The sequence below is a fragment of the Hipposideros armiger genome, unplaced genomic scaffold (genome assembly GCF_001890085.2).
Source record: "Hipposideros armiger isolate ML-2016 unplaced genomic scaffold, ASM189008v1 scaffold_207, whole genome shotgun sequence".
NCBI lineage: Eukaryota > Metazoa > Chordata > Mammalia > Chiroptera > Hipposideridae > Hipposideros > Hipposideros armiger.
In genome coordinates this window covers 1,665,851-1,672,820 of record NW_017731557.1, presented here as the reverse complement: position 1 = coordinate 1,672,820, position 6,970 = coordinate 1,665,851, and the positions used below count along the sequence as shown (strand labels likewise).

Sequence of the window (6,970 nt, the reverse complement as noted above, 5' to 3'; positions counted from 1 at the left end):
GTCATTTGGCACACTTGTGGATTATGTTTTTAACATGAATAGTAAATGGGAAGTATTTGTTAGATGAATCAAATGCCGAACTGTTTCAAGCAATACTTTTTGCACATCTTTGTTAATATATTATCCACTTTTCACAGGTTGCCTTACATTTTTTTTCCTAGCTTCCTGAATATTTAATTTATTCATTTTGGTTTCTCCAAGCATTTGATACTATAAATTTTCTTCTGTGTGCAGCTTTTGACATACTCCCTAACTTTAGATGTTAGTTTTCTCATAGCTTCTTCTAAGGAGACTATAACAGTAGTTTGACCCAAGTGCAGAGGTTTACTATATGACATAAAATAGGTATAATTTAACCTTTCCTTTGAATGAATTACAAAGTGCTATATTTGTACCTGTAGATGCAGGTCTGAGGACTATAGGAGTATATAAGTCCCAATCACTGAACCTTACTTTATTGAAAAAGTTTCTGATCACCACTGATTTTTCATCATCTGTATGTGTCTCATAAAGTCAGTTTGGGGGCAGAATCTCTAGGGTAGTATAGCAACACTGACTTTTGGCCAAATGAATTATTAAATCAAAGAACAAAACCAAACATATCCTGAATAATAATCAATAATAAAGGCCAGGCAATCTTCTTCACTATTGTGGTTGCCAGTGTCTTTGATGTGACAGCATCATCTACAAACATCATCTAGTATTTATAAATCAGTCACACAATGGACTATGCACAGTTCTTTGTCACAGGCCCTCACTTTTTTTTTTTTCATCTCCACCACATTTAGTTTATGGATGGGATGCAAAGAAGTATCCCTAACTATTCCAGGAAGGTATCTGGGGATGTTCTAAACAGTTGCTCCTAAAGCTATTGTTTTATCACCAAAGGATGGCTTTTCACAGAGATGACACTTGAACAAACGAGCTTCAACATGACTCCATAGGCAAGAAAAAGATTTAGATTTTATTCCTAATATTACATTGGTACGATAGGCTGAGATTCTGAATAAATCTCTTTTTAAACAGCACTTCGGAGTCCAAATAATACCCTGACATACAGGTTGAATTAATGAGGTAACACTGACAGGCAAGGAGATCACAGAAAGATATATAAAGATAGATAATAGATAGAGAGATAGAGATAGAGATGTGAGAGAGAGAGAGAGAGGTGATAGATATACAGACAAATAGATAATTCCCAGACACCAGCAGAGCCCCCTCTAAATAGGCTCTGAAAATTTTTAGAAATAGAAGAGCTTTGCAACCCTCAGATCCACCTGTGGCTCTCTAATAATTCTCATTGGAGTTCCAAAAATATTTCTTCCTCTATTAATACATTAGCTTATTCTCCTTAAGTGCCACTAAACATACGGTTAGAATTTCCGACTATTGAAATGTTTAACTTGTGAAAGGGCATTCTCGACGCACCCTCACCCTGGCCCGTGTGGTTCAGAGCTGTGGTCAGTGGATATTAACACATTTCCTCCCCTGTAATCACAGCCCAGTGAGGCGTGCTCATGTCAGTTACACTTTTGAGAAATACATAAAATGAGCACATGTAAAAACAGTCAAATCTTTTCAAAGCCTTTTAATTATTTGCAAGTCTCACCAATGAGGCCCAATATAAATAGTCACTGGTCAGCATATAGCTGAGGATTAAAATGATACCTAAGAAAATAACCAAAAGATGGGCCGGCCGAGTGGTGCGATGGTTAAGAGCTGGCTTGGAACGCCAGAGGGCCCCGGTTCGGATCCCACATATGAGGGCCAGTGACACTGCCCTCTACAGCTAAGATGCTGAACAACAGCTCAACCTGGAGCTGGGCTGCCGTGAGTCGCCGGCGAGGGCATAGGCTGCAGCCACTGCTGCAGTGGGTTGCCATGGGCTACCGTGTGTAGCCAGCAGCCAGTGTGAGCGGCCAGCAGCCGCAGTGAGCGGCCGTCCAGAAGCCGGCGGCTGATCTGCCTCGACTGGGAAGAGCGCAATGATGGTGCAACTTGGGCCAGTGAAGCAACGTCCTCCACAACTAGACTGAAGAACAAGACGACAGCAACTTGTCTGTTCCCCTTCCCCCAATTCCCCAATAAAAATCTTTAAAAAAAGAAAGAAAATAACCAAAAGAATATGTTCCATAGCTCTATGTTTTGCTGCTAATTTCTTGATGGTTAGATCTAATATTCAAATGGATGTTTTGTTTTGAAATGGGAAAACCTCACAAGAAAATAAACAAGTGATCAAACAAAATTAAAACTTGCGTAGTTCAGGAAACAGCATTTCTTCAGGAAATACCTCAAATATAGCCATTTTCTATGCAATTACTTCTTCTGCAGTACTACAAGTATGCTCTGATCTTACTAGAGGAAATCCAAAGGCAACTGAATAAAATGTTGTCTTTAGCTCTATTTCGATTCTGTTAATTATAGTGACAGCTATCATTTATTCAGTGTGTACTTTACTTTTAACAAATGCACAATGTAACTTTGTTATCTCTCATCCTCTGGCTAACCCTGTAAGGAAGTTAATCTCCCTTTTCATGGCTGATGAAGATGATGTTCAGGGAGGTGAGTGACTGGCCCAAGGTGGCAGACTTCGAAATGGCAGCACTGGCATCACATGGAGGCATGGCCAGCTCCAAAGCTCTGTTACCTTTGCCACCCCTTCTACTCTGGGGGAGGCAGGGACCCTACAGATCTTGCCTGATGTGTATTCTATTGGGTCATCAGGAAAGTCATGACACATTTTTGCATTGAAAAACGTAGAAAAATACGTCATGACTTTCCCGACAATTCAATATAACAGATGACGTTCATATGGAAGACACTTTCCCATGAGGCTCTTAAGACAAAAAATATTTCCAGAAGTGAAACAAGTGGTGCCAGAAGCAACGCACAAGGATGAGATGACTTACATCACGCCACACTTTTCCATGGTAGATCGGTATCAGTCATTGACTCTGGGGTGTAATTCAAATCTGATATGACATACGTTATAATCAACTTCAGACACTTTTCAGCTAATAACCCGCATCTCTTTCTCCCACTCAAATATGCATCACGGAATACAGAAGAATGCAAGTGACCATGGTATAGGTACAACATTGAATCCATTCCAGTGTGGCATCAATTTTAAAGCAAATCCTTTGCAAGCTTTAGTAACATACTAATAGAAATTAATTTCTTGTGACACACTTCACAGCTAATTGTGATACATCTCTCTGTCAACACTGTAGTGAGGAACTGCTTGTGTGGCATATAGTAGGTGCTCAGATTTTAATTTTATTTGATGAAAGTTGAAGGTTTACTTAATGTGAATCTTCAAATTGAGCGTTGTGAAGAAGGGAGAGCAGGATTAAATAAGGGTCGGCCATCTAAGCAATGTTTCAACACCTCCAGGAACTGGAAGCTTGCTAACTCCTGAGGTGGCCTATTCCAATCCTACAAACACTTCTTAAACTGAACCAAAAGCTTTTTCCCTGCAGCTTCCTACCACCCAATGGTGCGTGTTCTACTTTATGCAGCCACACAGAACGGCTTCGTTCCTGCTTATATGTGACAGTCCTAAAAATATCTGAAGACATTTCACTTTTCTCTCCAGGCAAAACATTGCCAGTTCTCTCAGTTATTTCTCCTACAATGGGGTTTTTCCATTTTCTCACTGTCCTGGTTACTCCCCTCTACTTCTTTTTTTTTGCACTTGTCTCCTTTCTTTGATGCTTCTCCTATGTCTAGCATTCTCTCGGCGCGTGTTGACTTCCATAGCTTTGACTCTGTCAACTTAGAGAGGTAAACTGATGCATGCTTGAATTACAGAAATTGAGTTCATTCAGAAATAGCAGAGGAACTGCAATTCTGGAATCACACGCTGTAGCAAGCTCCAAGTAAGTCCCTTGAGGGTTTGGGGTGGGCTGTATTTAAACACAAGGGGTTCAAAGAGGGGAAATTCTGGAGTCTAATGGGTAAGCTCATTGGCTTGAGGATGGCAAAAAATCCTTGGAAGATGTTTACTGGTCAGGAGATAAATCTCGGTCTTCTGTAAATCAAGCATTTACGGGAAATGAGTCTCTCTGTTACTAAATTCCATTCTTCTGAGGGCAAATATGTGAGACTCCCCATTTCATAACCTCCAGTTCCATTTCAGATTGAAATCCTTTCACAAGTATTCAGTGAGAGTGGCCTTGTCATGCTGGTGGCCAAATAACTCCTGACACTCTGTCTAATGTGATCTTTTGCTTTTTGGTCCTTGATATTGTTGCTATCATCCTAAAGTGGCGATTTTCAATCTGTGTCCCTACAAACCCCAGAGTTAGCAGAAGTGCCTCAGGGCAGTTCCAGCAAGCCAGTCGCCAGGAGTGAAGACCTCCCACATTCCTGCCTCAACTAGAGCAAATACGCTTTTACCCAACTCTACACGGAATTTCACTTGAAAAGATGGCTCAAAAAAAATTTTTTTTTTTTAAAGTTTGACTAGCATTGACCTAGAACAGAGGTGGAAGAGTACGAGAATGTCCAGAAGACAGCAGGAATTCAGGGGGCCAAAGATCTTTTCCGGTAAGATCACCTGTCCCAGGAGCTCAGCTTCTTCTAAGCAATGATCAAGTTGAGATGAATATAAAATTGCCTTTAGAGGATGATTCCACTGTTCTCTTTTTTCCAGTGTTTTTGAGATATAATTGACATACAGCAGTGGGTAAGTTTAAGGTGTATAGCAGAATTATTTCACTTACAGATATCATGAAAAAGGTTTACTTAACATCCATCCTCTCATATAGATACCAAAAAAAAGAAAGAGAAAAAATATTTTTCCTTGTGATGAGAACCCTTAGGATCTACTTTTTAGCTTTCATACATACCAGACAGCAATATTAATTCTAGTTATCATGCTGTACATTACATCCCTAACTTCTGTTCTTCATAACACAGACAAGCTCATCCTCCCACTAAGGCAAGCTCCCGCCTGGCATAACTGGGTACAGCCAGCTCAATCCACTTCGCTGGCATTGGGGGCACAGAAGGGGCAATTCCATGGTAGATGGGAAGGGTACTTCCTCAAGTTCAGAATATGTGATGCTGTATTTCCACTCTTGAAGGTCGATAGCCAGTTTTACCTAGAATTATGTCAGCGTGAAGGTTTGGGAAATTGGTTCTCAATCTCAGAATCTCTAAGGGACCTTTAAATAATACCAGTACCTAGACACTACACTGAGAGGTTCTGATTTAACTGGTCTTAGATATGGCCTGCGCATAAGTATTTTTTAAATCTCCCCAGGTGTCTTGAACATACAGTCAGGGCTGAGAACCTTTCATTTACGATAAGACCAATCAAACATAAAGAGCAAGCCATTAGCTTAAATGTGGAGAATCCGTGGAACTAATGGTTGGAGTGACCAAAAGATTTAATGGGGCTACAGAGAGATTATTTTGTGGTGAGGGTCAGGAAAGGGGAGAAGGTACCAGAAAGTAACCATTTCATTTAGCATATCTGTCAGGCTTCAGAATGATCCATTTGCTGGGAAGGTAAATCCACGGCACTCTCAACATACACCTTGGAAGGATTTCTAAACCATCACTTATGGGCACAGACAACAGTCTGGCCACAACTAGGTCTGCCAGCCAGTTGGTGTCTGCTAAGTACAGGAGACCCAAGCAAGGGTTTGAGTTTGGAAAAACGAGAAAAGAGCGAGCAGAACAAACCAGATCAAACTACTCTCTTGCTTGCACCACCACCATCCTGACCCCTTGACTTTTCTTTCCTTTCACATTATTTGTTGAGTCCTTACTTACTAAGTCAAAAATATTAAGTTTGGGGAACTCATTTTGCATTTAAAAATGAAAAGACAAGAATGCTGTTCCCTTTGTGAAAATTAATAAAGGGAAGCTTCATTTAAAATGGAGACGGGAGGCCACCAGGGGGAGCCCTCAGGCACTACCACTAAAGTCAGTTCCACTCCAACAGGAAGAACGGTCAGTTATGGACCTCAAGAGGGAGGAAGAGACACACCTTGTAAGTTGATGCCACTTCACTACTCTAGGAGGAGGAAGGAAGATTTCCCTCCTTGCCCAGCAAGTCAGCTAATGAGAAGCCATCACCACCCGAAACTTTTGGCCTTTCCTTCAGAACAACCCTTCCCAGCTTCCTCCTCTTTCTCTATAATGTTGCTCTCCGTTGCTTGCTGGACTTGCCTATAGTTTTTGCTATAAGTCATGCTTGTCCTGAAATTCAATTCTCTGCTATTCCCAAATAAACTCATTTTGATGGTAAAATAACTGGCTATTCTATTTTATGGGACAACAGCGTGGAGCTTGCATGCCGGTAGATGAGCTCATGGTCTAGCTTTCCCTTCCGTTTCCTTCAGGGTTTTGAAGTGGTAGATTGATTCCATACATTCCATACATGTCCGCTTTCTCGCCTCCAGCTCACTCCTCAGCCTACCCCAATCTTCCATCCTCTCCACTTGTAAAGACCGATAATAAACTTCTCGCTGCCAAATCCATTCACTCAGCACTCAATAAAGGTTTGAATGACCATAATACTTCTTTGTTTTCATTTTATTTATTTAACCTTGTTTTGGAATTAGATACTATTACCCATGTCCTCTCCCTCTAAAAATTCTCGCCTTCCAGAGTTCCCAAAATACTTTGCTCGGTTTAGTGCTTGGCAGCGCCTCGTGCTTGATTCTCTTCCTTTCTCCAAGCTCTAGCATTTCACTCCCTGTTGTCTTCTGCCCAGAAGACTCCCCTACCACAAATGCACTTCCTTCCATGACCATCATTTATTCCTTTGTATGTTATCGCTGTCATTATGTTGCTGATTTCAAAATCAATATCCTTCACTCAAACCTCCTCACAGCCCAAATGCATACATTTACCTGTCCACTCAACATCCACCTAGATGTCCCACAGGCATAGGGAGCCCAACACCTCCAATTATCATTTCTTCTACCTCCCTGACTGCTCTTCTCCCACACTCATA

The 6,970-nt window shown here is 41.1% G+C and overlaps 1 long non-coding RNA gene across 1 annotated transcript; it reads left to right on the top strand.

Moving 5' to 3' along the window:
* Positions 1–3,777: 3,777 nt before the first annotated feature.
* Positions 3,778–6,098, top strand: LOC109388790 (uncharacterized). The gene is made up of 3 exons (XR_002125258.1): positions 3,778–3,878; positions 4,460–4,548; positions 5,954–6,098. It is a non-coding gene; the product is annotated as an uncharacterized LOC109388790 (long non-coding RNA).
* The last annotated feature ends 872 nt before the right edge of the window (positions 6,099–6,970 follow it).